The sequence below is a fragment of the Lactuca serriola genome, chromosome 4, assembly GCF_051521515.1.
Source record: "Lactuca serriola cultivar US96UC23 chromosome 4, Lser_US96UC23_V15, whole genome shotgun sequence".
Classification (NCBI taxonomy): Eukaryota; Viridiplantae; Streptophyta; class Magnoliopsida; order Asterales; family Asteraceae; genus Lactuca; species Lactuca serriola.
This window is the reverse complement of record NC_136411.1, coordinates 113960033-113969702: the sequence shown is the minus strand read 5'-3', so window position 1 is coordinate 113969702 and position 9670 is coordinate 113960033. Positions and strand designations below refer to the sequence as shown.

Below are 9670 nucleotides of genomic sequence, written 5' to 3'. Positions count from 1 at the left end.
TTTAACGGACAAAACTTAACGGAGTTAGCAATAATGATCAATCGTCAAAAAATTTGAAAGCACAAAGACCATCATTGATGTTTTTTGTAACATCCCGAAATTCAAGTAAAGTTATTTTAACCCTTCTCTTTTGTCAAGTTGTCCAGATTAGCCCTTGAGTGGAATTTGTAGCAAATGAGTACCTGGGCGTACTGGAGAGTACGTTGCGCGTACTCATACGCTTAATTTGGACGCGGACTCGCCTAGGTACGTTGGGCGTACCTAGGGTTACGCTGGGCGTAGTGGGCCCAGATGCAAACCCTAACATTTGGCTTGTGCACTATATAAGGAATGCTAAGGCTTTATCCTCAGCCACCATATCAGAGAGTGAAACCCTAAGAGAGCATTCCCATCGTCCTTAAGCTTGTGTGTGAGTGTTTTGAGCTAAAAGTGCCTTTGTGTGTTAGTGAAGAGGAAGGAGAGGAGCTTGCAGAGGCTAGGGATTGAAGTGCAAGTTTGGATCTGAGTTCTTCAGAGGGAGGAGCTTCATCTAGAGGTATAAAGCTCAAAACTTTCCTCTTTATGTTGGTTTGGTGTTGCTTGGACCATTTATAGGGTTAAAAGTCCCAAAGGTGGAGACTTTATGAGTGTAAGGGACTCCATGGACCTAGATTTGTCCCATTTTAGTGATATTTGTGTTGTAGATCCATAAAAATCCCAACTCGGTCGTTGTTATGGGGTCATGCTTGAGTTGTGAGTCTTTCTAGGGTTGGAAATGGAATGTTATGGGTGTTGGTGACTTGTCCAGTCATGCAAAGGCTTAAAGTCACCAACTTTATGGATTAAGAGGCTTAGAAATGGTCAGATCTGAAAGTTGGACGTGTGTCTTAACTGTTTAAGACCCCAAAAGCTAAGGAGTCTGAAACTGAGAGTTACGCGGGGCGTAATCCCAGTACGCGCGTCGTAGGGGGTCGCGTTCCCCGTTTCTGTGAGGTCGCCAGGTACGCTCAGCGTACATGTTTGGTACGCACAGCGTATCCCGGAGAGTTGACTTTTGTTAACTTTTAGGGTTTGGTCAACTTTAGGGTCTTTGAGCCATGAGAGGGGTAAAATGGTCTTTTACCCTTTTGAGAGTGATAAGAGGGGAAATCGTCTAGCCTTGAGAGTTGTATTGATTAGAGTGTTTATTCCTTGTGATTAGGCGGAGGCTAGACCAGATTTTACCGAGTTCGAGATTACCGAGTTACCCGAGGTGAGTCTTCTCACTATACTTTACCAAAGAGTGGTAATTAGAGTTATGTGACAGAGTATCTTGTATGCTTTTGTATGATGTGATTTCTATGTGATTTGTGCTATGTATGATTTAGAGTTTATAGAGTTAGGATCGAAAGGTCCACAGAGTTACGAGCAGAGGGGCCACAGAGATATGGGACTAGAGGGTCCCATTGAGACACATTGACCAGAGGGTCATATAGAGTTATGGCCTCGAGTGGCTAATATGTGTTGTATGTGATATTTTGGGGAACTCACTAAACATTTATGCTTACAGTGTTGTGTTATGTGTTTCAGGTACCAATGAGGATCGCGGAAAGGCGCCGGCATGATCAATACACACATGAGGAGTTTTTGTATATTATGATCTTGGGATGTGCCACTTTGGATTGATATGTCATAAAATGACATTTTTATAATATTTATGAATGAAAGTATGTTTTTGAAATTGAAAAAATTGTTTGAAAATTTTGGGTGTCATATTTTTAAACCACATCGACTAAACTTCAGCTCTGAGGAAACCACAGGAACTATTTATGCTATTTTTCTAAAATATATTTATTCAATTTGGTTAATCAAAATGTTGAATATAAAACCAAATTTCCAAATTAACAAAAGAAATACCAAAAACTATATTTTTATAAGACAAAATTTCATAATTGATCCACATGGTTTGCAAAATATTGCACTTTGATGACTTCTATGAGAAACGTATCACCACTAGTCCTTATAGTTTCAAAAATTCATGAATAATCCTTCTGACGTTAATTTTAACTTTTGACTAGTTATTTTTTTTTTTTTATAAATAGTCAAATTGACCTTAGACCAATTATGAAATTATGTATACTTCAAGGATTAATTTTGAAAATTTAAAATTATATATATATATATATATATATATATATATACTTTATTATTTTTATTTGTTTATTTTATTTTTCAACAATTTAATAACTTTTTTTTTTAATTTTTTTGACCTTTTGTTTTCTACTTTTCTAATTTGAGTTATTTATGGTTTTTCTATTATTTTCATTTATTTATATTGGAAAAAACATCATAAATGGTCCATGTGGATTCCCAAAATCTGAAGTTTAGTCCCCGTGGTTTAAAAACGTCATAGATGGTCCCTATGCTTTCCAAACTTTTGATGATTGGTCCTTATTGCTAACTCCGTTAATTGAAGGGCATTTTCTTCATTTCACTACCACATGGACCATTTATGATGCTTTTTCTTATTTTTTTAAAAAAGAAAATAATTAAATAAAAGGTCTCTCTCTCTCTCTCTCTCTCTCGGAAAAACACCCCTTTTAGACTCCCACCTTATTCTTCATATTCTCGTGTCTATTCACCAACAACCTCCATTCCCTTATGTCCATCATTTTTCGATCACTCGACAGTTATTGAAGGGAGCTAGTGGGTTTGTTGGTGCAGGTTACTGGGTGAGAAAGAGAATCAAGTGAGAGAGGGGAGAAATTTAGAACCATAAAATAGATCAGGGGTTGTGATTCGATTTAGCCACCGCTAGTGCCAAAGTTTGATCAGATCGATTCAGACTTTTTTCTGTTCGCTTTCGTTCATCATTCTAATTTCATATTCCTTTTTTATAATTTGTCGCTTGTAGATTGGATTTGGTTATAAGGAGGCTGTGATGATTTTGTTTTTTTAGTTGATCTGAGCATCAAATTGGGGAAATGGTGAAATTTCATCTTGTATCTTGGCGGGGCAACCGTTTTTGTAGCCATGGCAGTGTGGCCCATTTTTCCGATCAAAATAACAGATATGAGCCTCAAATGTTAATGTTATCGTTGATTTTTTTTACTCCAATGAGGAATATCAGACAAGCTATTGCTAGTTTACGTAGTCCTGCTCCTATATTATTATTATTATTATTTTTGTTTTTTTTGTTTTTTTTAAATTTTATACTGTTACAGTTAATATCTTTTTACTTGGATGCTCCACCAAATAATCAAAGTTGTTATTTTTATTTATTTAAAATAATAATTAGGTTAAAGTTTATATCGAATTACGTGTTTTAAATTTTTACATAATAATATACTATAATATATTCATACATTTTACATTTTTTTCGTACTTTATTATTTTTTTTTCAAAATTTTTTAATTTTTAATTTTTTTATTTTTTTATTTTCCTTTTTTTCATTAAATTGATAACTTTTTTTTAATATTTTATAAAAAGATTAAAATGTATGAATGTATTAGAGTAATACAAAAAATTTAAAAATTAAAAAATTAAAAATACAAAAAAATACTAATAAAATAATACAAAAAAGTAAGAAAAAAACGATAAAATTAGGAAAAGAAACGAAAGTATAAAATATATGAACATATTAGAGTATACTACTATGAAAATTTTAAAACATATTATTCAATATAAACTTTAACCTAATTATTATTTTAAATAAATAAAAATAACATTTTCGGTTATATGACAGAGAATCCAAATAAAACAATTAACTTTAATGATATAAATTTTTTTTAAAAAAAACATTACCGGTTCAATTCACAAATAAGTAAAATTAAAGAAAAAACGGTTCCAACATTGTTTACCGAATTTAAGTTCAATTACTTCAATCTATATAAATAAAAACATTAGAAAACCATAAATAACTAAAATTATTAAAAAAAATAGAAAAAAGTTTGAAATTGTAAAAAAAAAATGTTATCTAATTCGTGAAAAATAAAATAAAAAACAGAAAATATATATATATATATATATATATATATATATATATATATATATATATATATATATATATATATAAATTTTCAAATTTTCAAAATTGATACTTGAGGTATACATAATTTTTAGATTTGGTTCGAAGCATTTTTGTCATTAGAAAAAAAAAATAACTAGTCAATAATTAAAGTTAACGCGAAAGGATCATTCATGCAATTTTCGAAACAATAGGGATCTGTGGCATGATCTTTTCATAGAAGTCCTCAAATTATAATATTTTGCAAACTATTGGGATATAATGAGCCTAAAATATGTCTATGCATGGATATTAACCATAATGATAGTAAAATATAACAACAAATTTAAATTGAATTTATTTTTATCCACAAATATAAATTATTGATGTGATGTGGTTTAAATAATATAATTAGTTTATAGCATCTTATGATAACATTTCTTGTTTGAAAGTAAATAACAACGAAATAGTTATTTTAATAATATATATTTGTCAATATTTTAGTTATATTATTATATAAGTGTCATTATAGGTACCTATTCACTCATATAAATCGTCAAATTATGGGAGAGGAAGGTTATGTATAGAAATTCCCTATTACATGATTTTTGTCTAATTAAATATTAACTGTATTTAAGGATTTATGTTATTTTAATAATATATATTTGTCAATATTTTAGTTATATTATTATATAAGTGTCATTATACGTACCTCCTCACTCGTATAAATCGTCAAATCATGGGAGAAGGGGGTTATGTATAGAAATTCCCTATTACATATTATGCAACCCATAGATTTTTGTCTAATTAAATATTATCTGTATTTAAGGATTTATGTTATAAAATTATAGTTAAGTAAGAAACCAATTATTTAAAATAAAAATTAGGGATAACCACAAAGTGACCACATGTATAATAATACATAACTAGTAAAGTAATGTTTTGAAAACCGAACCGGACATCGAACCAGCCGTCTTATCGGGTCATTGGTTCGACCGGTTGAACCGGTCTAAAAACCGGACGAACCGGATGACGTCATATATATATATATATATATATATATATATATATATATATATATATATATATATAATAAAACACAACAAATTTTAAGTTCTATGTTTTAATTAGTTATATGTGATTTTTCTTTAAACTTTTTTGTTCAATAACTTAGTTTTTATTTAAATCCACGATAACAAACCATCATAAAGTGAAATAAAAAAAAATGAAATATGGATCGCTAGTCTAAATATTGAGAGAAAACCAACGATAACAAAAATAATTTGTAATAAAAATAAGTAAAAATAAATGTTGTTTGTAAATTCTATTTGAAAAAATATAAGACAAAATTGCAAAAATGGTCCTTGTGTTGTGCATTTTTTCTGAGGTTTGGTCCAAAATCTCAATTTTTTTTTGGATTGGTAGTCCTTTTGGTCTAGTTTTAATGCATAATTGGTCCCTCAGTAAGCTGAAATGACTGTAATGCCCCTAATGTATTTATTTTTCATTTTTCTTTCATTTTCTTAATTTAATATATATAATTATCTATTTTAATAATTGATAAATAAAGAGAGGACCCTCCCTCCCTCCCTCCCTCCCTCCCTCCCTCCCTCTCTCTCTCTCTCTCTCTCTCTCTCTCTCTCTCTCTCTCTCTCTCTCTCTCTCTCTCTCTCTCTCTCTCTCTCTCGTATGCCAAAATTCCTCACATGAACCACAATAGTCTCACTTCTTTGAAGAGTTCAGATGTAACACAAAGTGAGGGTTCAAGATTCACCATTTTTTTTTCTGTTTGAATCACCATCTACAATCAACGATGACCAAACCCAATCCTTTGTCTACGTCTTCCTCCCCTGTAACCCAAATTCTTACAACACTACAAAAAAAAAAGTTGAAATAACTACGTAAATTTGTTACGAAAGTAAAATCCGTAGTTATTTTGCTACGGATTATGCTACGCAATGACTTGTCGTAGCTATTTTGCTATGTAACTTGCTATAGAATTACATTCTGTAGGTAATATTTGAATAACTACGGAATTTAAAACCATAACTATTCTACTATGGAATATACTACAAACTAGTTAGACGTAGGTATATTTGCTACGGAATTAGCTACAAAATTGCATTATATAGCTAATATTTGAATAACTACAGAATTTTGCTACGCAATTGGAGTCCGTAGTTATTATGCTACGAAATTTTCTACAGAATTATATGGCGTACGTATTTTTGCTACAACTGTTGCTACAGATTAAAGTTTGTAGTTACTTTGCTACAGAAATTGTTACGGAATCAAAATCTGTAGCTATTTTGCTACAAAATTTGCTACCACAACTAAGTCCGTAGCTAGCTTGCTACGACATTTGTTACGGAGTCAAAATCCGTAGCTATGTCGCTACAGAATTTGCTACAAGATCATAGATCATAGCTATTATACTATAATATAAAAACCATAAATATTATACAATAGAATTTTTCAGTTTGCAATTTTAAGTGTTTGGAGGTTTCTCAAGTAAAGTTTAAACCCTTAAAACCAAAATTTCGAATTGAATTAACTAATTACTTAATTAAAAATTATTTTTATATTTTATAAATTAAATAAAATATTAAAGAACCAATATAAAGTAAAATACATTTTAGACCTTAGACCATTTTATGGTTTTCAGTATTCAGTATTTACCACTCATAATCCTCACGAATTCACGACTTACACCGAGGAAAGCGATTTAAGGAAACCAAAAAACCCAAAAATTTTGTGATTATTTTTATAAGAGACGATAGATTAGTATATGGTCACATGAAGCAAATGTTTATATGGTCGTATCTTGGAGCAGATATTGCGTTTGAATGTAATGTAGCTAAAATGTAATATATGGCCACATTAATTTTTGGTGTGTCTATACGGTAACGTTTATTACACCCTGATTAAGAGCAACAAAACAAACAACTATAAGTATTTTATGGTCATATTTAATTTATTATATGTGTCTAAAAACGAATATTTGTCATGCTAAAAGAAAAAAATGTATAAATATAACTATGTTACAGTAACGGTTAGACTTTTTTTTTTATGTGTGGCTAAAGATAAATCATGTCTATTATAATCTAATTTTTGAAAGAATAGAAATAAATACTAGGATTATTGTTTAAAACATAATGAAAGCCGCTTCTAATAATATCATATTTTAGTTTAATAAACAAAATGGTCTATGTATCTTTAAAAGCCCAAAAGCGTTTGTAACCTATATACTCTGTTACTTGCTTCCATTCATAGTATTGCATACATCGAAGAATAAAAAACCTCATACTTACATAGAATTTCAATATCCCTCCTATTTTCAAATGAAATCTTGATTTCCCCCGTTAGGAATTCAACCACCACCGGCCCACCCTCATTATAAATGCCAAATTCTCGTTTTTAATTTTTCCCTGCCGCTTGTCATCTCTATGTGCCGCCTCTCCGCCACTCGACCTCGCATCCGACCATCCGCCACATATTACAACCGTAGATCTTCAATCCAACCACAAATACTGCACAATTTCGTTTGTAATTTTCACTGTTTCAATGTAATAAAATTTTATTTATTTTCGACTGGCGCCTTAGACCAAGAACGTAACTTATCCCCTTATCATGGCGACGACATGGTCAAACCTTTAGCCACCGATCAGACTCAAGACTTTATACGGTTGTGGTGGACAACACTAAGATTCAACCTTCATGATTTCTGAGGCACCTGATTGCCGCCGATCTTATCATCTTAGCCTCTACATCTTAAGGTATTGTTTCTGCCTCTATCTCCAAGATTTCAACTCTCAATTACTAATTATCTCAATGTATTTCAGAATACATTTTTTCTTTCATCTTTAACTGATTTCAGATTATATGGGAATAATAGCCTCAGAAAGATCACTTTGGCATCCTTTGAAGGTTAGGTTATTTGGGTTTTTTTATTGATTTATCTTGGTAGACTATTACAGTGACGTTTTGTGATATTTGGGGTTTTTAATTCCTTTACTGTGTAGATTTTTGGAGGTTTTATTGTTTATATCATTTACATATTTGTCTGTATTAAATTTGATGGTGTGTTGTTTGATTTGTTATGACTTTACATGTTTGAGTAAACGACCATCATTAACAAACGTCAGTGAACAATGAACAATATATTGGATGTAAATTTGTACATCATACATTTTTAGGTTGAATAATCAGCAATCATGGGAATTAATTGAACTGAAGCACATAAGATCTCAATTCTTTTTTTTTTTCATATTTGAAGAGAGATGAGATCGCTCTATGTGGTATACTAGCAAGAAGTAAAATTTTATTTGCCTACTATCATAGAGAACTGCCCATGCCCAAGTAGTAAGTTCATATCTTTTGGCATCAAATGTGATCTATCTCTCATCGAGAACTCACTCAGTTTGCTAATATTTTGTTGATTGTTTAATGAATTTTTATGCTTCTTTCTAATGGGTTATGATCCTTGTATTGCTCTTACTTTTCTGCAAAATCTTTGGCAATAAAAGTGATAGGATTTGGATTCTATTATTTGATTTGTGTTTATTTGGTTTGGCACTACTAGGAGAGGAAGTTATTGAAAGCAAGTTGTTGTTGAACATAATTGCAAGAAAAGAGTTTATGGGTTTGGATTATATGACAGGTCTATTTTTCTTGAAAACTCTTCTCAAATATGCATTTCACTAGATACTAGTTCAGAAAATCATCATCTCTATTCAAAGATGCAGAAACTAGAGGAAACCATACTTAAACAAAGGATGGAGTTGGGTGATGTGAAAAACATGGTCAATGATATGAGAAGTACAATAATTAGTGATATATTTTTTATTGATTGCATGTTTAGGATTTCTAGTTGAGTTTGACTATTAGATTAATTTGATTGGTGTTTTGAACAAAATGAAATTTTATTTGATGATAAACTATGGTTTTATTAAGAGTTTATGTAATTTCTTTTACTGTTTAATGCAATTTCATAATGTTGATTTTGTTATTAATTTGCTTTGGAAAAAATCGAGTCATTTTTGTATTTATTTTAATTAATTATGTCACATTTTTGTCTTGTTATGGATGTTGCTATGAAACGTATTTAGTCATGTTTTTTTTTTTTTTTTTTTTTTTTTTTTTTTTTTTTTTTTTTTTGGCAATAGAAGTAGGTTTTGGTAAATTTACTACAACATATTTGATACATCATAGTAAATTCACTATGGAATGTTTGCTACAATATTACCCATGGTTGATTTGCTACGAAAATTAACTACGGGGCTAGTTTGTAGTTAATATGTAACAGAATTAGGTCATAGTAAATTTACTACGGAGTACTAGCTACGCCATTACCCATAGTGGATTTTCTATAGAAACTAGCTAAAAATTTAGTTTGTACTTAATTTGCAATAGATTTACTACGGATCGGGGCGTAGTTAATTCACTACGGACATGGTACGGAAATAAATTGTAGTTAATTTGCTATGATGTTGCTATAGATGTAGTCCATAGCAAGTTTTCTACGAAATAAGTCCGTTGTAAATTCCGTTGCGAAGGTGCTATGGATTCCGTAATGAATATTTACTAACGAAGAATTTGCCTATAGAATGGATCCGTAGCAAATTCCGTCACTAATCGATTTTAACTACGGAATATCATGTTTTAGCTACATAAATTTTTCCGTAGTTATTTCGACTTTTTCTTATA

At 30.6% G+C, this 9670-nt stretch overlaps 1 long non-coding RNA gene across 1 annotated transcript; it reads left to right on the top strand.

Annotated features, from left to right (window-relative positions):
- The first annotated feature begins 7225 nt into the window (after window positions 1-7225).
- Window positions 7226-8972, top strand: LOC145102357 (uncharacterized). Its single transcript, XR_013706136.1, has 3 exons — window positions 7226-7740; window positions 7842-7891; window positions 8547-8972. It is a non-coding gene; the product is annotated as an uncharacterized LOC145102357 (long non-coding RNA).
- The last annotated feature ends 698 nt before the right edge of the window (window positions 8973-9670 follow it).